The sequence below is a fragment of the Mandrillus leucophaeus genome, unplaced genomic scaffold, assembly GCF_000951045.1.
Source record: "Mandrillus leucophaeus isolate KB7577 unplaced genomic scaffold, Mleu.le_1.0 Scaffold189, whole genome shotgun sequence".
NCBI lineage: Eukaryota > Metazoa > Chordata > Mammalia > Primates > Cercopithecidae > Mandrillus > Mandrillus leucophaeus.
The window spans coordinates 2,246,762-2,271,993 of NW_012101909.1; the positions used below are offsets into that span (position 1 = coordinate 2,246,762).

The following is a 25,232-nucleotide window of genomic DNA, read 5'->3' on the forward strand; positions in this document are numbered from 1 at the left end:
TCTATGTGCTATCAGTTGTTCAGAGGCTCTTAAATTAGGAACCATGGGCTATGGATGGAGTTCATCAGGTCCATGGCTCCCTGAAATTGTAAGTATGTGTGAATCTATAGATGTATATATTTCCTTAGAGAGAGGGGCCCTGGCTTTCTTCCTGCTATCAAAGTGGTCTGTGATACAAGACTTACTGCTTCAGAAACAAAGGTCCATCTCCTCTAAGAGGGTTTTTCCTTCCTTCCTTCCTTTCTTCCTTCCTTCCTTTCTTCCTTCCTTCCTTCCTTCCTTCCCTCCCTCCCTCCCTCTCTTTCTTAGATGGAGTTTCACTCTTGTTGCCCAGGCTGGAGTGCAGTGGCATGATCTCAGCTCACGGCAACCTCTGCCTCCCAGGTTCAAGCGATTCTCCTGCCTCAGCCTCCCAAGTAGCTGGGATTACAGGTGCCCGCAACCATGCCCAGCTAATTTTTGTATTTTTAGTAGAGACGGGGTTTCTCCATGTTGGTCAGGTTGGTCTCGAACTCTCGACCTCAAGTGATATGCCTGCCCTGGCTTCCCAAAGTGTTGGGATTACAGGCATGAGCCACTGTGCCTGACCGTTTTTTCTTTATTAAAACAAACAAAAAAATGAGCTCAGTAAAAATGACCCTCTCCTCTTCACAGCTACATGTGACTCAGTTTCCCTTTGTCATAGGCTGCCAATGATTTTATACACTATTTAGGTTTTTATCATTTATGCTTCAAACAATCATACACAACATAAAAGAGTAAGAGTCAGTTATATGGACTTTCTGCACCTCTGTGTTTAATCAATATTAAAGACTAAAGTTAAGGTTTTAAATATTTTTGCATCCTTTCCAGGGTTTTGTACCAAAAAAGTTAAATAAAAATAGAGGATTAATTAGTAAAATAATCACATTCTTATAATACATGCTGGGAAAGTGTAAGATAAAGAGAAAAAGGGCAGATGCTTATTTTGATTCAAGGAGGGTGACTGCTAGCTTTGTTAGGCCTGGAGAGCATTTGTGAAAAATAGAAAAGACTTCATGTTTGCTGTAACAATGTTTTGTTTGGGTCAAGAAAGAGAAGAAGTCATGCTGAGCCCCAGGGCCTCCAGCCTTCGGAAAAGCTCAACTGGATTTTTTAGCTTCCTTAAATGACTGCCATAAATGGTGCTGAAGTGATGTTGAAGCTAGGATCCAGCAGAAGAGAGGTGGAGAAGGTAAACACTTTGCTGTTCCCCAACCCCACATTCCCCATCCTGCAGGCTAGATTCCCCCACGTGGAAGGTGTCTTGGTGGCAGGCAGCACCATCCTGGTGGAGAGCTGGTTTGACCCCTCCGATTGTAATGAAACAGCCAAGTCACAACCCATTAGGCCACATGCTAGGAATTAAGGGTGAAATGTAATGATAGACTTAGTCCCTGCCTTCAAGAAACCTATAGTTTGGTGGAAGAATCAGACATGCAGACACGTGTACATCAGTGGGAGCAGAGTGTAGTCGAGTGTGAGCATCAAACTGGGGAAATGAAGCAAGAGCAGTCAGGGTGGGCTTGTTGAAATAAGATGGAGCTTGCATTTGGCCTTGAATTCACTGGAAAGGTGGTAGGGCAAGGCACTTCAGGTGCGAGCAGGTGCAAGAGCAAAGATGTGAAAAAGGAAATGGCCAATCCTGACACACCTCCATTTGCATCTGTTAAGTGCCAGCCATAGCCTACCTTAAGGAGAAAGGTAAGGAATTAGGATACATTGAGGATCACTTGGGTGGCTGGCATTCTGGGTGCTGCTTTATGCAATTTTTCATTTTTAATATTCACAACTCCTCCATGAGACAGAAGGTATCTCCTCTTTTCTGATGGGAAAATTGAGACTTATGGAAGCTAAGTAACATTTTCTAGGTTTCACAGCCAGTACATGTATTTGGGATTTAAATCCCCAACTATATTTTCCCAAAGCTCATGCTTTTTCTTCTATAATAAAATGCCTCTGAATTATAGCACACCGGAGACCATTTGTTGAGATGTGGCACAGGAAAAAAGCTGAGTGCCAGAATATTAGTCAAATGAGCCACAGAAAGTAACATAAAACATGCATCCCCACGAACGACCCTTAACTAACTCTTCCTTGCAGAAATGCTTGTATTTAATTGATAATGACCATTTACTCATCTGAGTTTATCAGTAAACCTTTACCTTTAGCTTGAGCTGGGCACAACATTGGGATGCAGCTGGAAAGGAGGGAAAATAAAAGGCTGGGATGAGGTACGGGCATGAGAGTAACCTGTGCAGGAACACGCCCACCAACATGTGTTAGCATATTAGATTCAGAGCTCGAATTCTTCAGACCCTGGGCGTGCAGAAGGCAGAGATCTTCCTAGTTTTGTTTCATGCTGTTGCATGTATTTTTACTCGTCTATTTTTCACCTAACAAGAACATGCCCAACAAGACCCTGTCTAAAAAGACTATGGCTTCTATCTTATGTAAATTTTGCATATCTCAACGTGTTGAGAAGAGTCCGGACATACAATTAGTCACTAAATAACCTGTTTGCCGAATGACTTAAAAGGAAAGTGGAAATATTGTCAGCCCAGAGGTGAGGACCAGAATACCTAAATTGCTGAGCCTAGAGAACAGAAGTGTGAGAAGCAGGCTAAAGATACCTTCCAAGCCAACAAAAGGAAACAGCACTCAGTGCCTAGCACATTTGCTGTGTGAAGCAGGCACTCAAATAATTGAATGAGTTAATCAACTCAGGCACTGGGGACAAGCTCTTCTCCAGCCGCTACAGGTTTTACTAGAAGAATATTGGGTGCTGCTTCAGCGTAGAAATTGGAGGTTAAATTTAAGGAAGAACAGTATAAAAGGGAAAGAAGCTGAATGGTGAATAAATCCATCACCCCTTGCTCTGGTTGAAACAGTAAAATGTTAAATGGGCCCATCCCAGTTCAGATGTGTTAGCGCATCTGATGATGTGTGGGAGGATGCAGGGATATAATGTCAGGGATGGAACTCAAATAACTTCTATCTGGATTCCTTTACTTGGGAGATTCGGAAAGTTTAACTCACAAACTAGCATGCATTGAAGGTGTTATCTGACCTGGGAAACAACCAGAGGCAAGGTTTGTGACATCTCCTCACAATCAGTCCTGAAAACGGTATGTACAACAGTGTGGCTTTCCTCACCATTACGCCATGACCCCTTGCTTTTCTGGCTTTTCTGGCCTTCTGCCTTCTTGGTCTTTCTGAGTTCTAACCACGCTCTAACCAAATGCATGGACTGTTGGGTCAAACATAGGCCCTGCATCTTGAGCACTCCCCTTTTCAAAGCAGATTACTTCCCGTAAGTGTACAAATTCCACACCAAGGGATGGAGAAACAGCTGAACGTCAAGCACTAATATATGGTGCTCAAGTGTGGATTAGAAATAAAGGAAAAGATCACAGACCACCTACATCAGGATATTGCAGAAGAGTTCCATTCTTAGTGTCAGGGTCTTGGGGAGGCAGTTGGAGGCCCCTGGAGAAGAGGAGAAAATCAGTGTGTCCCCAGTGGGCTCAGGAGCCACCTCTGCTGGGAAACTGGGGTGAGAAAACGTGTAGACAAAGGGCTCACACTGTGCCTGTCTCTCTACCTTTACTCAGAGTGGCTCTGCTTTTCCCTGGTTCTTGTATGTGACTTCAGTTGAAAACCAATGTTTGGTACTAAAACATACCTTAAAACTCCAGACTAAGTCCTTATTTTGCAGAAGAAGCTGATAAGTGACATTTTCAAGATCACACTGCTAATTAACAATGGGATTGGTTGAGTCTGCTAACCCGAGCACCTCTGCAGAAACCTCCACTAGAGATTATATCTGTCCAGTTCATCACTGACAACCAGACATAACCGGCTGCTGATTTCTACCCTAAAGCTGGGATAGATTTGCTCAGAAATCCAGGGGAAATTGAAGCATGGGGAGGAAGTATACATGTCCCTCCTCAAAGTCACTGCCTTGAAAAGTGCACATCCCAGACCCTTCTCTACTGCCTCCCCTGCTTGAACCCTATCTCCACTCCATCCCATTGGGAAACAGTTCACTGCTCATGGTAGCCTTGCTGTGTCGGGGGTTGGGGGGGGATCCAAGACAGGGAGGCAGAGAGGGAGGAAAATGAAATCTGCCATGGCCCTAGGGACTCCAATCAGGCTGAAGTTAATGAAAAGGATCCTGTCTTTTCCCAGAATGGCTAAATGTCTGCACCGCTCCCAGCTAGAGGGTCGACAGGGTGTGCGGGGTGGAGAGGGCAGACAGAATTACATTTAAAAGGCAAAGGAAGGAGAAAATTCTTTCATCTCTCTGGTGGAGCCCGGCAGTGTTCCTGGGGCCCTGCTCAGAACAATCTCATTCCTGACACATCTTGCTGCTCTCTGGAACAGTCCACATTCAAAATATTAGGAGGATGACCCTGCCTTCCATTTTTGAGAAGCTGCAGTTTCTTTCTTGGCATAAATTCATGTTGCTTTCTTATTTTCTCTCTCTTTCTCTGAGCTTGAGGGGAGGAATGGAGAACAAGGAGAATTGAAGGGAGATGAAGGATGCTGTGGGGCCCTAAGGAGGCGAGAGTGGAAATCCCTTCAGCTTCCTAAGCAATGACATTCTGCTCCCTTGTCTTTTTCAAACTCTGTTCTCTGAATGGGATTCTCTCTTTGCATCCTACCCAAAATTACCCATGGTACAGCTGCATCCAGCATTCCCTTGTGACCTCTGCAAGTCTAAAGCTGTCCCTTTAAACAGCTGCCCTGCTCCCTACAAACGTCTATAGCTTCTAAACTTTCACACAGGATGGGAGGAGGTGACTCCATTTTTTCCTCTCTGTCCTTCTGCCCCAGCAACAACCGTCATGTCCCCTCTCCTGGCCCTTTATCAAAAATGCATACTCCATCTGGATAGAGTGGGGCCTCACATATCTGCACCAATTGCTCTGGCTGAATGCAGATGCTTGCATCGGGAAGGGGGACACTGACACAAAAGGCAGGGTGTGGGTCATGCTGAACATCTGGCCAGAAGGATCTTATGCAGCTGGACAAGCTGAAGACTGGTGGCCCTGGGGATACTCCAAGTCATTTGCTCTTCCCAGATATCTCCTTTCTTATGGGCCAAAGCAAAGGATGCTGGCACATGAATAGATAAATGGATTGATGCATAGGTAGCTAGGTAGGTAGGTAAAGAAACAGAGTGAAGCTGGCCTTGAGGACAGCAAATGACCCATTTTCAAATTTACCCTCAAATGTACCATCCTTGCATTTAGTAAGCCTTCTACTTCACCTCTACTCTTTTCAATCTGCCTTCATTTCTATTTCCAATGTAGGAAATGAACCTTTTTTCTCCCTCTTTATTTTGTAAAGTGTTACTCACTTCTTACTTTGGCTCTAGAATGGAAGTTGAACTCAGGCCCACCCCAACCCTTCAACCCATAAAAAAAGTTCAAAACAGCCTACGGGTAAGGAAAATTGTTCCAGCAAGCTGAGGCAAACATCTAATCATATGTGTGCTGGGGGCTGCTTGAGATGAACTAGCCCCACACTCTCCATTGTAAAAGGCAACTGAAGCACAGAAAGAAAAAGTGACTTACCCAGTGGAAAATCAGAAACAAAAAATCTAACTGTATGTATGCAACCCAAAGAAAGTTTCTAATATCCAGCCATACTGGATACTGGGGATTCTGAAACAGGCAGGAAGAATTGTCAAATATGTCGGGGGTCAAGACAGAGAAAAGGAAAGGGGTCTACGGAGGGCTTCTACCAAGCAAAACGTTCTGAAACGACCAACCATGAAGGAGACCACAAATCCATTGGGATCACAGAAGGAAATCTGGAAACTGGAAAATAAGGTAGGTAAAATGGAACCAATAGGTTGCCACTCTTTCCAAGGATAAGTGAAACACTGTCATACAAAAGAGCACTGGACTCGGAGGGAAAAAAAAAAGACTTGAGTCATAGCCCTGGTTCTGCAGCAACTCAATATGGGATCTGTCATGGGATCATTTGCCTATGCAGGTCTCATTTTACCACCTATGAAATGAATGCCATTTTCCCTTTGGCTCTACCCTGCCAGCACCCTAAAGCATCCCTGTCACCTCAAGGCTGAAGAAAAGACGGAAGGACACTATCTCCTCTGTCCCTTCAAAATACACACCTCTAAGAACTTGTTTACACTTTGTGGAAGAATTTCTATTAATAATCAGAGGGTCAGAGGGGAGGACAATGAGACAATCTTGTACTATGGATCTGTTATTGGCTTACAAATAGGAATTTGGACAGATGGCCACTCAGACTGCTACGTGAGTTCCCCATTCCAGTGAGGCTGAAGTCAAATCCACACCCTAACTAATAGTAAACAATCTTCCAATTCAAAAGGCATTAGTTCTAATGGCCAAGGCATTGGGGTGGGGGTGGCAGTGGATGGGTAGTGTAGAGACTGAGGGGCTGGTTTCCTACCAGCCTAAGAAGCAAGTTATATACTCAAAATTGCCATCCTAGCTGAACTGTGTCCTTTTGCTAAATGCTCTCAGCCTCATGAAATTTTAAAGGTTAAACCTGAAATCACTGACACCCACAGTCTTAATTTTAGGCTCCCTTCCTAAAGAGCAACAAGGATGACTAATAATAACTTTCCACATAACTCCAAGCAAGCCTGGTCTTGATTGCTTATATTTTTCTTTTATTGCTTCTTTAAATGATGGGGTTCTAATATTTACAGGTGAGATCTTTAACAAAATCCCCCAGATATGGAGCCAAAAGAGCTTTTATATATATTTTTAAAGACTCCATGTGTAATCTTGGCACATACAACCCATGCTCTTCCAGTGGGGTGTACATTTGCTTGCTGTCCAAGTCATAGCTATTTCAACTTCTGGGTGGAAATGTCTTTTATCCTCCACCTTTCAGATTGGAGCAATAACTAGAGACCACATGAAAGACGAGACCTCCGAATGCCCTGATCTAGACTCACTAAGATGATGAGTCTTGTTTTATGTTGAACTTAATAAACCCAAAGAAACTTATTTGAACTTAATGAACCTACAGAAGTTTGTTCCACCCTTTTAAAACTTGACATAGAATTTTTTTTTTAGATTCAAGAAAACTGGATTTTATGTGGGGCATCTTCTGTGGCTATGGGTGAGAAGTTTACATAGGGTAAATCTGGTAGAAACTGCTGACATGGACGTTAATATCAGCATTTATTAATCATTTCAGTCAAAAGTGGCTCAAGAGACTAAAGTAGCCTCTGGGGTTCATTCAGGATTAGCAGGTGATAGAATGTATTTGAGCCTGGCTTGGCTAACTCATGCTCTTTTTCACTACATCATAATATCTTATGAGCTTCTGGCTATCTTGGGTATGTATGCTATTGGGAGCTCTATCAGGTTGTCCATGATGTGTCTAACATTCTGAATTGAATGATGAATAAGAAATTCACTTTGGGAGGCTGAGGCGGGCAGATCATGAAGTCAGGAGATCAAGACCATCCTGGCTAACACGGTGAAACCCCATTTGAAACCCCATTTCTACTAAAAATAAAAAAATAAAAAAAAAAATTAGCCGGGCATAGCGGCAGGTGCTTGTAGTGCCAGCTACTTGGGAGGCTGAGACAGGAGAATGGTGTGAATCTGGGAGGCAGAGCTTGCAGTGAGCCGAGATCATGCCACTGCACTCCAGCCTGGGTGACAGAGCAAGACTCTGTCTCAAAAAAAAAAAGAAATCCACAAGACAGTGGTTTTCAAACTATACCCTAAGAAGCCCTGGATTTCACAGAAGGGCCTTGGGGATTGCAAGGTGAGTGAGAGGCACTGAGGTGGGAGTTCCAGGCTTTTAACCCCTCTTTATTCAGAATAACATAACTTTTAGTGGTATATTATATTGGACTTCCATGTTAAGACCTATTTAAATTAAAGCTTTGTAAAAAAGAAATTTGGTAAATCCATATTTTAACAGAGAAGGATACTGCATACATGAGCAAGCCATTCTCAGTGTTAACAGAATTTACCTGGGGAAAGAGAATTAAGCAGCTTATCTCTTTAAAGATGCTAAGATAGTCTTCTCCTACTGGGAGTGGATTGAACACATGACCAGACCTCATTTTAAGACCACACTGCCTTTAATATGTGCATGAGATACTCATGGGGTGAATGCCTTCCTTTCCTTTCTTTACACTTTTTTTTTTTTTTTTTGAGATGAAGTTTCACCCTTGTCACCCAGGCTGGAGTGCAGTGGCACGGTCTTGGCTCACTGCAACCTCCGCCTCCAGGGTTCAAGCGATTCTCATGCCTCAGCCTCCCAAGTAGCTGGGATTACAGGCACGCGCCAACACGCCTGGCTAATTTTACATTTTTAGTAGAGATGGGGTTTTGCCGTGTTGGCCAGGCTGGTCTTGAACTCCTGACCTCAGGTGATCTGCCCACCTTGACCTCCCAAAGTGCTGGGATTACAGGCATGAGTCACCCCGCCTGGCCAACCTTTCTGTATACTTTTTGCAGGCAGTATGCCTGCTCTCTTCATCTGAAGTTCTGCAAGCTACACACTTTGGAAAGAACAACTAATGTAAGAAGAGGAAAGAGCTAAAGATATGTTGCTTCTCAGGAGCACAATCTGGGTTGTAGGTCCTTTCCTTCCAACAAAATTAAGAAATCACATTGCAAGCATCTGTGGGCTGTTTCCAAAGTCCGTAAAAAGCCAATAAAGGAGAATTCCCTCCTTGAACGTATGCCAAGCAAAGCTGGGTGCTGAGGGAATATCCACCCTCGCCTCCCTCTTCTCATCATTTACAGAATTTCTGCTTAGAACTGACCAGATGATCTGCTCACTTGGCCCAAGATAAGTATCAAAGCTTTCTAATTCATCCCCTTGGTGAATCCCAGGAAACTGATTTAACCCCCTGGGCTCACTCAGTGGCAGAGAATGGGAAAGTCAGAAGGTGCTTGTTTCAGAGAGTATCTGAGCACCAAAGTCAAAAGCTCTGCTCCTCAGCTTAGTGGAGCCAATTTGGCAGAGAATCTGGGTCCCTGGGCCAAAACTGGAGCAATTAATCATGATTACAGGTGGATATCTGAAAGGGATAAAGCCAGGCAGGACTCAATGAACTGAACCTTGTAGTTGCAGGTAGCCATAACTTCTATAATTGTAAACGTTGCAGGTAAAATAGGAGAATCTTCTCCAGAAAGCCCACCTTGAACTCTTGGCTATTATAATATGAAAAGTCACTGTGATTTTTCAGGATCTTCATTTTTCCTGTTCTTCTGTCAGGACCTACTTTAGCCTGTTCTTGTACCAGGTAAGTGCTTTACCTTCATTATCCATCTTAAACTTCACACTGTCAGTGCAAGACAGTATTATTTTCTCCATTTACTGCTTAAATAACTCACCTGAGGTTATGACAGCAAAAAGTGGCAGAACTGGAATTTGAACATAGCTCTGAATCATGGAAAGTCCAGTTCTCTGTCTTAGCTATCCATGATCCCCTCGGGAATCCCTTCATGAAAGGTTGCTATCTCCCTCCCTACTCTGCCAGGGAGGCAGCCTGGTCCCCACGGACATTGGTACCACTGCCAGCCACGCCTCAGGTGACTCACCATGCAGGTAAAAGTCAGACTTTCCATTAGCCCTATGCAGCCCCACGACGTAGGCATCTAAGGTATTGTCTCTGCCATCTTGATCTTCTCTTCAAATTTTTCTGAACTCAAACTGACTTTGTTCAAAGGAGTTTCATTCCTAAATCTGGGTGACCAAAGGATTTTATACTGTACACTGCTATGAACATTGTTAATTATCAATGAAAACTGTGCAATCAATTTGCAAGTCCTTCCACAGATGGCCCTGCTCTTGCATTAGTGTTACTGGCATTGCAAATGCTAGGATTTGGTCCTGCCACTCCTTAGCACTGGGAACTCTTTGAGGACTGAGACAGCTGGCTGTTTTCAAAATGATTCTTCACCACTGAAGATACTCTGCAGAATCTGCCACAGCTTCTAAAGATGCTCTCAGTGCATTAGGCAAACAAAACATCCTTGGAAAACAGGACTAGATTCTTCTCATAACAACTTCCAAGGAAGTCTGGATCCTTGGCATGTATCTTCCCTCCCTAAGCAAGTTTACCCTCTGTCCCATCCCCCTCCTTCCCTCATCCTTCTTTCCTTCCTTCTTTCCTCCTTCCCTCTATTCCTTCCTTCCTCCCTCCCTTTTTTCCTTCCTTCCTTCCCTCCTTCCTTCCTTCCTTCCTTCCTTCCTTCCTTCCTTCCTTCCCTCCTTCCCTCCCTCCCTCCCTCCTTCCTTCTTTCCAGCAATGGCATGCCAAGTTCCAGACACCATCACAGATGGTAACCAATAATGGGAAAGAGATAGCTGCATCCCAAGAAAGAGTGATATCATGATCATATAAGTGGGCAATTATTACTTTTAATAATATTAGTGTATTATTACTTTTAATAATACAGAGAAGTGAAAAATCCCAAATAAGCCATCTCTATTACTACAGGTGTGAAACATGCTATTGTTTCATCTTCAAATCCAATACAGCATGAGATCTAGAAAGAGTACAGGTGGCAAGAACAGTCTTGTGCCTGACAGAATGAAGGAGCTGGACAGCAGGAGGCAGGGCCTTCAAGGAAGACAACCATCTTCACCAAAGAGAAGAGAGGTGAAAAGCAAGTTCTTCCTTTCCTTTGCAAAAAACAACCTTCACAAAATAAAAAATGTAAAATATAGTCTTTGTCTACCAAACACTTCTGCTAACAGTTTTTACCAGAAATATTACTGAGTATTTTCAAAGTCATTAAATCAGGTTATTTGCTTGTTTATTTTAATTAGTCAGCCAGAACTTGCTTGCTTGTATGCTTTGACATTGGTTGAAATGCAAATATCTTTGAACTGCTATTTGAAAACTGCGCAATCAGTTTGCAATTCCTTCCACAGATGGCCTTGCTCTTGCATTAATGCTACTGGCATTGCAAATGCCAGGATTTGGTCCTGCCACTCCTTAGCATTGGGAACTCTTTGAAGACTGAGACAGCTGGCTGTTTTCAAAATGATTCTTCACCATTGAAGATACTCTGCAGAATCTGCCACAGCTTCTAAAGATGCTCTCAGTGCATTAGGCAAACAAAACATCCTTGGAAAACAGGACCAGATTCTTCTCATGACAACTTCCAAGGAAGTCTGGCTCCTTGGCATGTATACTTCCTGGTCCTTTGTTGAAAATCTCCCTCTTGTGTTTCATACCTTCTGGAAACAGCTTCTGGAAACAGCTGTGTCACCAGTAACTCTCCTCTTCTGGGCTATGTATGTGTGTATTTGTGTCTCATACAATCCTGCCTCAACCAATCCATTTGTTAAAAATGATCTCTATGATTTCACTCTCAAGAACTCTGTGCTCCTCTCACAGAGGTACCTGGAAATGAAGGTTTTCTTTATGGCAAAACATCTCAGTAAAATGTGGATTAGATCTCCCCAGACCTCTTCTCCAAACAAGATATCCTTTCATTGTTCTCCCTGGACTCACACGTATGCTTGACTCACAGTCTACCCATTTTTGGCCAAACCTGTCCAGAATTTCTGGCTGATTCAGTTGGGGGATATCTCTCTATATATTGCCCACTGAGACTGAGCAAAATGAATGTAACACACAGATGCTACATCAGCAGGACTGGAAGTAGCTGCGAAGTTAGTCTGAAACCCCTTAAGTAATCACATGCCCAAACCCTTTATTTATAGCACAAATGAAGGGCCCACAGCAGGAACTGGCAATGTTCACTTTTGCAGACACACTCAGCAATTCACCAATAGTGCAACCTTGGGTAAGTCACATCCCTGCAGACCCTTAGTATTCCCCACCCCTAACATGAAGAACTCTGTACAATCCCTTCTGATCTGACAGCCTTTGAAACTGGACAGGCACGGATGGCCCTGACACTCACCCAAGGCATTATCAGGCTTCATACACCTTGTCTATTACCACAGGGTGAGATTACCTAGAGTCCACTTGAGGAACGGATAACACAGCAAAAGTGGTGAAGTGGTAGGGCTCTTGACACAACAGGAGTTGGTAGAGCCTATCTGTATCTCTAGGAAGAGCCATGCCCTCATCTCTCACTGGTCTTTCAGAGAATAAGAGATTTCATGTTTTCTCCACAACCCTTTCTACTTAACTCTGGTTTTAATAAAGAACCCAGTATTCGTCAATTACACCACAATTGCTATGCAACTATTCTCAGGATTACTGTTTTGTGCTTCACTTATAACTAGATAAGAAAAATTGGAGAACTCAGCTCTTTTGATAAAGAGAAATTTCAGATCTAGAAAGCAGAGGTAAGAAAGGCTCATAATTTGGAGAGCATAAGAACCGTTGCTACACGGGGAGTTACACAAAGCAAGGGTGGCTCCAGGACAGAAGAACATCAAGAAAGTGGAAAACAATACCAACTTCTTTCCCCTCTCTTACCTTTGCCATATCGCAATGAAAGACATGTGTATGTTAACAGCAGTGGTCATTCTCTCTATTCACTCTAAGGCTTTCCTCAACCTCATAGGATATTAATAAGCATTCCAATTATAACTTATACAGCTATTTCCACATAAAATTTACAAGAGTTTAGAAATAGGGCTGCTTTTAATAAAGTATTTACCCTTTCAATCTATTGAGTGCAAAATGGCAGGTATTCCTGATAATCAAGTAACAGGGAGTCTTGTCCTATTTCAAGATATAAAGGATTTTTAATATAACAAGAGTAGTAAGATATGAGATTGATAAAATTGCTGTACTCCCTCAACCTAGAAACATTTCGAAGGATGATCTCACTTAATCATCCCAACAACAATGAAAAACAGGAAGGGCTGGAAACTTCCCTGCTGGTTTGACAGATGGAGGAAATGAGGCAAAAAATCGGGCAGTGACTTGCCCAGGGACATGCTCTTGGCTTTCAAAGTCTTAGCATGGAAGGGATAATCCAGACCAGCCTTCCTCCAATGCAGGAATCCCCTTTTCCACCTTTTCTGACAGATGGGAGCCCAGCTTGAGCACTTTGGGGAAGTGGCACTTGCTATTTTAGTGACACAGCAATAGTCTTTAACAAGTTCTACCTTTACGCATTTGAAATATGCCTTGCTGAAACTTGTCTCCCTAGTTCTGGGGAGCAGGAACTAACTGCTTGTCTTTTAACCTTCATGATCTTCCTGCGAAATAGGAAATGTGAACCTCATTCTACAGATTGAACAACAACAACAAAAAAAGATGAATTAAGCACAGCTTCTAGGCCCCATGACTGAAGTTAGATCCAAACACCAAAACTAGAGGACTCATCCTCTCCCGCTGCTCCCCAGCCCTGCCCATAGGCACACACTACAGCCTGTTTATTCCAGTAGCCAGCCTCTGATCCATTTGATGACATGCCCAGGCAAAATATCCCAAGTGCTTTCAATTTTTTCTTCTTGAACATGGATCCCAATGCCATCACTCATCATCTAGCTTATAAAAGCCTTCTCCTCAATGTGGCAGGCAGATCTGAGCACACATTGCCAGTGGGAGTAACTGTAACTAACCACTCATGTGCTGGAAAATCTTCAACAATTGACTCTCTGGGTGGGGGAACCGCCATTGTGAGGCATTTGCCAATTTCCATAGTGTAAATACTCCCAATATGTCAAGCTACTAGCTGAAGTCACTGACTGCAGAGTTGGAAAGAGATGTGCCTATCTGGCTCGTGCCACCTAGCATGAGTTGGCTCCAATGCACCACTGGTGTTTTCATCAGCCTTCCCATTTAAGACATCAACAACTAGTCTGCAACTCGGTCTGGGTAACTTGTATGGAACAGGGCATCCCAACAACTTCAGGAATTACCATGTCCTCAGTGCCAATCCAGGTGTGAGGGTAGTAAGACTTTTGTATGGAGTTCATGTGAAACATGCCAATGAATTTATTCCATAAATATTTATTTTTCTGGGATGCGAGGAAATAGCAAAAAACAACAACAACAACAACAAAAAACCCAAAGTCCTTATTCTTAATGAGACAAACAATGAAGTAAAATAATAACAATAAACAATAACCATCATAATATAAGCTGTCAATTGTAATAAAAGAAGAGAGAAATAAAGCAGAAAGAAAAAGCAGAGTGGGGGATATGCTACTTTAAATGAGCTGATCAAGGAAGGCCTCTCTAAGGAGGGAATATTAGAGTGAAACCCAAAAGAATGAAAGAAGGGAGTGAGCCATGTGGTATTTGGGAGAAGAGCAATCCAAAAGAGGAAACAGAATATGCAAAGTTACTGACATGAACTGTACTCAAAATGCTGGTGGAACAGCAAAGGGATTGGCACCCTAGAGCAAAGAAAGAGAGCAAGGGCAGTGGTAGGAGGTGACAGCAGAGTGAAGCCACATCACATAAGAACCTTTAGGTCAGAGCTAAGAGGTATAGGTCATAGTGCATGAATGAATCTGAGAGATATGGGGGGTAATGGAGGACAAAAACTGATGTGGGGCACAATCTGAGATACACTGAAAAAAGTGCCCGCTGGCTGTTGTCTTAACAGCCCACAGTATTTGCTGATGGATTAGCGATGGCATGAGAGGTTAAGACAAGAGTGAAGGATGATGCCAAGGGTTTTTGCCTAAGAAGGGTGGGAGAATGATTTTTGTTGACGTTGGGAAGATTGGAGTGGGTAGGTGGTAGTGTAGGCATGGTCAATAACCCATGAGTATCTTGGTTTGGCTCAGTGCTGTTAGCATCAATATAGAACACTAACACACAGTGGGTTTGTGGGCTGATGCATAGCTTATCTTGGCTGCAGCACTAGATACATTGAGGGTGTCTTAGGGAAGGAGACTTAAAAGGTGTTTGGGATTTCCCGACTTTGTAGAACACATTGAGAAATCTACATTATTAGGAATTCAAGATGTAACTGAAGAAATCTCAGATAAATGCAATGAGTCTGCTATACCTGGACCTATTCCAGTGGGTCTACAGGTCTGTGAGTTTCTTCAGAACTGAAGACCCATTTCCCCCTCTCATCTGCTTGCTACATTCATTCTGAATTTTAAATTTCTCTTAGGGAGCCCCTCCAAGTCCTAGGCCTTGTGATGCATTCTGGGGATACACCAATGAACAAATAATGTATAAGCCCTGCTCTCAGAGAACCCAAGAGTCTATTAGGGGAGACAGCATTTATTTTGAATATGAAAACCAAATATAATTTAGAGCTGTGATAAGTTCAAGAAAAAGTAATGAGAAGAAAGGTATGGGTAGGACAAAAGAATTAATGAAGACAGGTCTGATGTAGAATCTGGGAGTGGTTAAGGAAGGCTTTCCTGAGGAAGTGACAATAAAGTCATGCCCCAAAGGATGAGTAGAAGCTGCTAACTGAAGAGCTGTGGGACAGGCACTTGAGGTAGATGAAACATCATGAAGGCTTCTAGCAGGAAAAAGTAATTTGCACATTGTAAGAACCCCTGCAGTTTATAGTGTAAAAAGAGGACTAGACTGAGGCTAGGACTCCTGTATTCTAATCCAAATCCTGTCAATACCTAGCACTATGACCTTATTCCAGTTACTTATCATTTCATGTATTCAGCTCAATTTATTCACCTGTGCAGTTAGAATGCAGATGGGGCAGTGTGTTCTGCAAAGTAACACATGCTTAGTAAGCCAATCAGACTCAAATTCAGATATGAGCTCTTCTTAGAAGCTGAATCTCGAGTTTCTGTTTATCATCCATAAAAGGTGGATAACATTAGATACTTCATAGTGATGTTTGGATGGGGATGTTTAGATGTCTGTAATGAGACGCAGGAGTCAGTGCCTCATAAATATGAGTTAGTCTTCCCTCCATCTGTGATATCTTTAAAGGGTAAGGTGAGGCTCAACTCAGATCACTAATCTCTTCACATGGGAGAGCTGTGGGCAACGTGGAGGGGCTTTGGCTATTGCCATGAGCAAGTTGTAAGTAGCCACCTCAGCATAAAGTTGGCAACTTGCCTTCCTGGACTTAGGGCAAGGGTGGGCGGGAGGTGACTGGAAATGTTGGCTCTTCTATGAAGCTTTTATTAGAAACAGGGAATTCCTCATTGCTCTTTCAAACTCTTTTGGCCAAACATGAAATGCCCCAAGGTCAAATTTGTTAGTGCATCCACCAGCCCAGAGGACTCTTGGCTTTGGGGTTGAATCCCACTTATCTCTCTTCCCTCCCTTAAGCCTTGCAATTTAGCCAAGGCAGCTGCTCATACCTCATCAGTCCTTGAGTGGTTCAGTCTGTATACAAAAATAGACACACATGGCGATCACTGCTTTCATGGGGCCACCATCAGAAATCAGATATACTCAGGACACTCTCCAATGAGGGGAAGGAGAAGCTGGTAGATGCTTACATGGCAGAATGACAGAGCTTGGGCTGGTCCCCAAAGAACCAGAATGGGTATCAAAGGCACCCAGGAAAAGCCAATTTCCTTATTTCTGAAAATAAGGTCCTCCAAATCCCGGCTAGCTCACAGGATTTGGGGAAAAATAAAGTGGGATGGAGGCATGAATGTGCTTTATACCTATTACACCAATAAATGATATTAATGAGAATATTATTATCCCTACCAGCCTTGATAGATCACATGGCCATATATGGGGCATAGCTAGAGGAGGGGAAGAGCCCCTGGACCCTCCAAGGATTCATTTAAGCAGAACAGCTGCTGTTTGACCCATGGCTGCACACCTAACCTCATGGGAATACAGAGGGCCAAGCTGCATGTTTGCAGCAATGGTGCAGATTGTAGGGGCACAACTGGCAGAGTATAGCATGTAGGTGGGCCATGAGGAGATCTCAAAGGAGGCTGAGGGCACTGAGGTTACTGATTTCAGGGCTCATGCAAGTTGCCTTAGTTTCCCCTGTGTCTCTGATCACTGCCTACCACTTAGAGGAGCCCCTGAAGGTGGTGGGCTGAGGGCTGGGCGGGGCTGATAGCTGCAGCCTCCCAGCCTGTGCCTGTGCATCTCATTATTGAGCGGGCCTGAATCAAAGCAGCTCTGTGCAGCTGCTGTCCCATTTAATCCATTTGTAATCAAAAGTGATTAGGATGGATGCCTCGGTGCTGAGGTTATTGTGTGTGTGATCAAAGCTGAGGCTCCTATTCGCTTCCTAGAGCCGCCTGCATCTGGGAGGGCATGGAAGGCCATGAGCCTGGGGTATGGGGCAGGCAGCTGTTGGCACTCAGAAAGAGGGTGGGCTCCAGGAGCAGAGCCAGGGAATGGCAAGTGTAGCCTCGCCTGTGTGAGGCTTGGCAATCTTGAGGAGGTCCCCAGAGAGGCCCACGGCCCAGGTTTCACCTCTGGAGGCTGGCATTCCCAACCTAGAGAATGGAGCAGATGGCAGACTGAAAGCAAGCAGGACTCATTCAATGTTAGACTCATGAAGGATTCTAACACTCTCTCATCTTATTGAAGAGGACAATGAGATCCAGGAAAAAAAAAAAAAGAAAAGCATATTATATGCCTGGCTGGCACTTGTGTATGTAAAAGGAAGGAAGGAGAGAGGGGAAAAGGAAGAGACCAGGAGAGAGGAAGGGACAAAAGAAGTCGCCTGAAGTGATGCACAGCTGGTACAGAGACCGTGTAGGCTCATGCTGGGAGAAGAAATAACACTAAAGATGCAAAGATGGCCAGAAGAGCTGAGTCCAGGTGTTTCAACAGTTTATATGTTTCTTTTGATCACCACTTCTGGTAGTTTTCTGAGTTGCATCTCCCTAAAACAGAAGATCTCAGCCCAGATCTTATCCTCTATTTATAAACTCTGCCTGAGTAAAGTTTGAGATCCCACTTCTCTGTGCCAATCCAAATCATAAACATCACTACCATCCAAATGAAGACTCACCTCCTACAGGAAGCTTTCCTGGACCCTCCTTCTCTGAAATAGTCTACCATGTTCCATCTATGCCACTTATTTGCCACTTAGCACATACTGTCCTTCAGGTGGCTCTTGGGTTGAAGGGTAAATAATTCTTTTAACTTTTGATGATGATAATGATGATGATGATGATGATGACAATATGTGCCTTGCTTCATCGGCCAGACCGAAGGTCCAGAGGACAGCTGTTACATAGTGCACTTCAGGACCCCCTCCACAACTAATAGAATAGATTCCAAGGTTGAACAGATCCTGAGTCTTTGATAGGAGACTGGGAGCTTCTTGAAGGCAGGAGATAAGCGTTTATGAGTATGCACCTATCTCTAGAAACAAGCACTCTCCTTGGATAGAGTAGACAAGTGTCTACCAAATGCTGAATAAAAAACACAAAGGGTTTGGAATGAACATTTACTGTGATTTAATTGTGACATGGTCAGTGAGGCTGTCTAGAGGTCTGGGAAGTAGGAGAAGTCGGGGAACCAAGAAGCCAGGAAAGCTGCTTCTTTATAAAAAGGTTTTTCAGAGCAAAGAAGTTGGGGGCTCTTCCGCCTACTCCTGATACAAGAAGTCATCTGTTGCTGGGTGCAGTGGCTCACGCCGGTAATTCCAGCACTTTGGGAGGCTGAGCCGGGCAGCGAGCACTGGAGCTCTAAAAGGTTAATCAACTGTTCAAGACGATAAGGCTAGTTAGTGATAGGACCAGCCTTAAAACCTAAGTCTCTGACTCCCAGAGTTCGAGACCAGCCTGACCAATATGGTGAAACCCTGCCTTTACTAAAAATACAAAAATTAGCCAGGCATGGTGGCTTTCGCCTGTAGTACCAGCTACTTCGGAGGCTAAGACAGGAGAATTGCTTGAACCCAGGAGGCGGAGGTTGTAGTGAGCTGAGATCGTGCCACTGCACTCCAGTCTGGGCAACAGAGCAAGACTCTGTCTCAAAAAAATAATAATAATAAAAAAAAATTAAAAGAAAGAAAAGAAGAGAAGAGAAGAGAAGAAAAGAAAAGAAAAGAAAAGAAAAGAAAAGAAAAGAAAAGAAAAGAAAAGGAAAGAAAAGAAAAGAAAAAAGAAAAGAAAAGAAAAGAAAAGAACCCATCTGGGCCTAATTAAAGCTTTGTACACATGACCTGGGTGCATGTCAATGCTGGGTGGGACTGACCACCCCCTTGAGTGAAGGCAAAGTCTAACCTCTCCGCATGGACAATAGTCCTTTGTGAGTTGTATGCATTTTTAAAGATCCCAATGGGTGACTGGAATGCAAATTCCATGGTATGTCATGAGTTAATGTTGTAGTTTTTACCATTGATTTAGTGCTAAAGAAACACTCCAGATCCAATTTTTGGACAACATTGTGGGGTCCTCTGCACCAAGAATGATCAAGTTTTGGAGGTGAGAGCCAAGTGGGAAGATTCAGGAGCAATTTAGAAACATTTGCAATAGAAGCATATAGTAAAATAACTAATCTTTCTCTTGCTGAGTTCTATGTCATGTTGGAAGATAACCAAATACCCCAAAAGAATAAATAATAAATAATTACTCAGTATGGAATAGGTGACTGATGATAATAACAAACTTTTAATAAACTCTCACGTGTGCCAGGTGCATCATATAAATCTTGTTTATTTCTCACTTTTTTTTGTGAGTAGACACAGTAGTTCCATTTCGAAAGTATGGGTTCTGAGGCTCAGTGAGGTTACGTCATTTGCTCAAGACCACACAGTTAGAAAGTGATGAAGATGAGACCTGAACTCCTCTCTCTCTCTCTCTCATCCCAGTGCTTATGGACTCTTCCCCACGGCCTTCATCACCTGTGGCTCAGTCACATTTCAGAGAGGGGGTCACTGATGTGTTGTTACTGTCACACAGCATGAACAGGGCTGACACACTCCGCATCCACCTCACTTCTTGCTCACTCACACTTCAGTGCCCTGCCAAATAGGGAAACCATCCCGGGCTCATACTGCTAGAGGAACCATTAGGGCATATGCACATCGAGTCTTCTTGTTTTACAGATTAGTGCACTGGAACTCTAAAAGGTTAATCAACTGTTCAAGACTATAAGGCTAGTTAGTGATAGGACCAGCCTTAAAACCTAAGTCTCTGACTCCCAGTTCAGTGCCATTTTTATTGAATCATGGGATCTGGGAATAGAACAGAGGTCGAGAAGTGGAGGTGTGGAGGTGTCTGTCTTTTGGGCATGTCGTTAGATGGACAAGGCTGTACCTAAAAGGTCCAGAGATATTTTACTAATATGTTGTCCACAGGAGCATGTGGGCTCTGTGCCAATCTCATCCTCCCAGCAGCAGATGGGGGAGGTTCTGGCACAGACATCCAGTCAGTACACAGCATGTTGCATCCCCACAGCCTTAACAAAGCTATGGTATTAGGGACTTGTAATCAATGCATGAGAATGGGCAGAGCAGGTGGAGACTTTCTTCCTTGATTTTTGGAAATCCACAATTTCAGCTTAATTTCTAATAGATAGTGAGTGTAAGGAAACTGACAACAGGGTCATCAGCTATTCTGTTAGTAATACTTGAGGCCATAGCACTTCAATATGACTAGAACCAGCTGTCCAATGCACAGAGCGACCTCTGGCCCCATCCTTGGAGAAATGTAATTCTCTTCATGCCTCTTTCTGTCCATGGGGAGCTAGAAGCCAGACCTGCCAGAATCATCAGGAGGCTTCCGAATGACAATGCTCAAATAAACAGAGATTATGCATTGTCAGAAATGTAATCCACAACTCTTCTCATCTGTTTCATTGTGTTTGCATTGTTTAAGTTACCTCTCCAGGAAGAAATGAGACAGTTGGGGGACTTGCACCTATCGACGAATTTATCTTCTTCATCTAAAATGCCAGAGGAGAAATTAAAATGTGGTGACTTCAGAGGTCTTCTAGTTTTGTGACTTCTAGCCCATGATATGTGTATACATGTCTCTTCTCAACACATATAACCAAACATGGCTTAGCCATGTGTATTTCTATATGAGCAAAGATAGCTTTTCTGCAGGCCACTTCCCAGCCTTTGATGACACTTCCATAGGGAGGGCACAGACCCAAGTGTGCTAATCTGCTCATTTCACCCCCTCTCCCAGAACTCTCTAGTGGCCTTCCGCCAATTGTAATAATATCTGTAATCCTTGCCGAGAGCTTTAAGGCCTTCCATGAACTAGCTAAGCCCTGCTTACCTCATCTTTCCCACCCTTGCATCACTAGCTTACTGTGCTTCAGTCACAATGGACTCTTTGCTGTTCTTCTTACCCAGTAGTTTACAATCTTAGTTACTTGTACTATAGAATCACCTGGTGATTTACACATTACACATACACAGATACACACACACACACCCCACACACACAGAGGAGAGATGTTAATTTAACCGATCTAGGGTGAGGTTTGGCCCTGGAGTGTTTCTGAGGGTTTCCAGGGTCATTATGATGTTGAGCCAGGGTTGAGTTTTCAGGCTCTTGCACTTGCTGTTCTCTCCGCCCAGAACGCTCTTTTCTGGGATGCCTGCCTGCTCCCTCCCTAACTTCATGCAGGTCATGACATGGCTCAGAAAGGCCTTTCCTGGCTAGACTTTCCAAATCAGCTTGTGTTCCTCTCCTCTAGCAAGGTCTATCCTCTGGACCTAGTTTATCTTTGTAGCATCATCTCTAACCAGCATTTTATTCTACATTTGTTACTCAATTATTGTGTATCTCTCTTCTCCTACCCCAGTCCCATTCCACTTCAGTGGAAACTCCAGAAGTACAGGGATTTGTCTTGTTTTAATCAGTGCTCTATCCCCACAGTGCCTGACACATTGTAGGGGCTCAAAAAGTACCTGTTGCTCAAAGCAATGCATGAGTGTCTCTATATCAGGGAGCTCTGCTTTGTGTTTCTAGCCCTGGAGATGGGCTTGCTTCGAGCCATTCCCACTTCCTCACACAACTGTCAAGTTTGGATGCTCAGCCAATGACCCCCCATGTACTTCTGAAGGTTCTTTCTTTGCAGGTACTGACCAAGAGCTGACCCTGGACTCCTTCGCTCATCCCAGAAGGCACGGAGGAAAGGATGGAGATGTTAATGTAATAAATAACCATCCAGGCACCGTGGCAGAACTGTGCAAGGCACTAGGCAGACAGGCATGACCTGAGTGTCTTCTGGCTGAGACTGGCTCCTTTGGAAAACAGAAGGCCTCAGAAGTGAAGAAGCAAGAATTGGACTGCTAAACAGACCCTATGGTGAGCGTGCAGATTGGTCCTAAACCATATTCTAATCACTGCAGTGTTATGCCTATTTTTAACTTTCCTTCAGTTGGAAGGTTCCAACTCTAACATAGTTATAGGCTGTGTTTCTTCTCCTCTAATGTCAGTCTAGTTTTCATCCTGGTGCATTCAGGAGGCCCCAGTCTGGCCATTTCAGTTAAGTTCCTTTGCGTGACCAGGACCACCCCTGCCGTTAAAGAGCTCTCTGCAAGGGACAACACCTTTCATGCACTCCCAGCCTCAGCCCCATGTGGAAAAGTTCTAGACAAGTTTGGGAGATGGTAACAGCCCTTGAGACTCATTCAATTTATTGATTTGGAAAAGGACAGACTAAAACTCATTTTGACTGGGATTTCTATAAAATATTGGTGAAACAGTTATTGAAGAAGTTAGGGCTAATTGGTATCTTTGGAGGCAGACATCCTAATGCCACTAGGCTGTGGAAGATTACTCTAGAATGTGGACTTGGTCATTCAACAAACACTTTCTGAGCACTGGCTGTTTACTAGAGCAAATTGGTCATCCATGTGCAGGGCACTTCCCTATTTCTAGCTCAGGAAACTCAAACTCTGGCTGTGCCTAATCACTTGAGATCCTTTCTCAACATATAAGGCTCAGATATTTCAATTCACAGATTCAAAATGGAACTGGACACATGCTGTATGACTCCATGTATAGGAAATGTCCAGGATAGGCAAATCCATAGAAACAGAAAGTAGATTAGTGGTATTCTGGGGCTGAGGAGAGAGGGAATGGAAATGATGCTAAGGGGTATGAGTTTCTTTTGGGCAGTTGAAAGTTTCTGGAATTAAATAGTGGAGATGGTTGCACAACTTTGTAATACAGTAAAAACCACTGAATTGAACACTTTTAAGAGTGAATTTTGCAGTATGTGAATTATATCTCAAGACAAGATACTATGGGAACATTAAACTTCAAAAATAAAGAAGCAGAACTAGATATCTGGATTATTTCTTAAAAATTCACAGTTGAGAAGCGTGGCTTGGGCTAAGAACCACTGTTGTTACTTCTGAAGTCAACACCTGGCTTCTCTGAGAGGAGAGACTGCATTAAGGATTGAGCCATGGGCAGCAGGTAAGAATGTGGTTTACATACATCTTCAACAAAAGGAGCCTTGAGTTTCCAGGCTGAGGTTCAGAGGCTTCTGCTGTCAGGTATCACCAGCCTTCCCCTCTGCTAGGCACATAAGGAAAGCCAAATTCAGACACAGCTTTGCACAAAGTCAGGTGCCCTCTTCTTATGTACCCTGAGAAGGGGTATTGCTTCCAACAACAGGGCTCACAACCTGAAGACCCTGATAGAATTTCTACATCGATTACCTCCCACTGTCCCCCAGGCAGGTTTCCCTCTTGAGTGCAGGGTAGGTAGTAATTAATTAGAAGTGGGCTCCCTGGATAATTTAGATAAATGAGAAAGTAGCAGTTGGGGGTCTGGCCTTGCATGGAACAAGCCCTAGAGGGAGCAGTGAGCCAGTTGCCCATGGGGAAGGGCCCGAACTGCAGGGCAGAGAGCATCACGGCCCCTGGCAGTGCTGGATGCATGGAAATGAGCCAACCAGATGGGGGCCTATGACCCTAGAGACCCCCAGCAGCACTCTTCCTCCTCTGAATTCAGTGCACTGTGCAAACCAACAAGGAAATTAATCACCCAGAGACCAGAGACTGAGTGCAGAAGGGCATCAGGCAAAACATCTTGGTGCCCTAAATGGGAATTCAGCTCTCTGGCACCATGTAGGTTAATGAGATGAAGTGTGAAGCCTCCTGCTTCCTGGAAAGTTCTCTGTGTGTAAATGACTGCAGTCAGGCAGTTCCAAAGGGGCCAAGGGAAATGAGGAGAGTGGAAGGGGGTTGGATGGTTCCTGAGATTCCAGGAGATGTCACTGTGGAAGAACCATGATACAGGAATGTCATTTAACTGAGAGCATGGAAACCAACTTAGGGAGAAGCAGCATCATGCGGCCCAATAACCACACTCAACAAACCTCTTCTGCTCTGAGTTTTAAAGAAAATTAGATCTCTGTCTCTTCTCTAATCACTGTGAGAGAACTCTCTGGCAATCACTCCATAGTGAAAGGGAATAGCCACGTATCACTCTTTTGTGCCACTCAAAACAACCACAAAGAAAGCTCTTCCTCAGGTGATCACACTTGGTCTGTCACCGATTCCCATCAAGACCCTCCTCTCCATCAAGCCATTCTCACTCCTGGCCCCAAGCGTGAATGTGAATAGCACACTGTGTTTGAAAGCAAACTTTTCCTAGGCTCTTGTCTACCAGCCTGATGCCAAGGTCAGCCCTCTTCATTGTCTGGTGCAGGAGGCTTGTGTGTGCCTTGAAAAGCCTCCCTGGCCAGCAAGAACTGCCAGCAATCTCCACTTCTGAACTTGGAAGCTTCAGTCACCGAGAACCCTTGTGGAGGCACTTAGCACATGCTGCCTTGCTGAGCTGTCCACCTAATTCATGTTCTGAGCCTGTCCCTCCAGCTTGTTGGTAAGAGCCTGCAGGACAAATCACACGATTTATCATGATCGTGGGTGGAGGCATGATGAGTGGAAGCTTTGGAGCAGTCCAACCTGGCCTCCAATCCCAGCTCTGGCCTTATTAACTGTACCTCTCTGAGCAGACTGCAGAATTTCTCTAAGCTTCTGCTTTAACTTCCTGCAACACACTCAAGCTCCACACACCTCCATGCATGGCCTCCAGAGCACACACCACTGCATAAGACAGTACAAAGCAGGACGTATGCCTCTCTAGTTGAAGTCAGAGCAGTGCAGTAGGATTTTAATACTGTGTGTGTGTGTGTGTGTGTCTGTGTGTGTGTGTTTGTGTGTGTGTGTATGTCTGTGTGTGTGTGTGTGTGTGTGTGAGAGAGAGAGAGAGAAGGTGGGAGGAGAGACCCAGGAGAGAGAAGGAGGAGTTACACGGGGGAAGGGGGCTGATATTCCTCACAGCACTTGCACAAACTATAAATCAAACAGCACACAGCTGCTGATATCAGATATATTCTCCTTTTGCACTACATCAAAAAGCTTTAATTAACAACCAATTTATTTGAG

General features: G+C 43.9%; 1 protein-coding gene across 1 annotated transcript in view; it reads right to left on the minus strand.

Annotated features, from left to right (window-relative positions):
- SETBP1 (SET binding protein 1) overlaps nt 1-25,232 on the minus strand; it is a 370,382-nt gene that overhangs the window by 199,521 nt on the left and 145,629 nt on the right. The gene's annotated exons all lie outside the window — the stretch shown is intronic.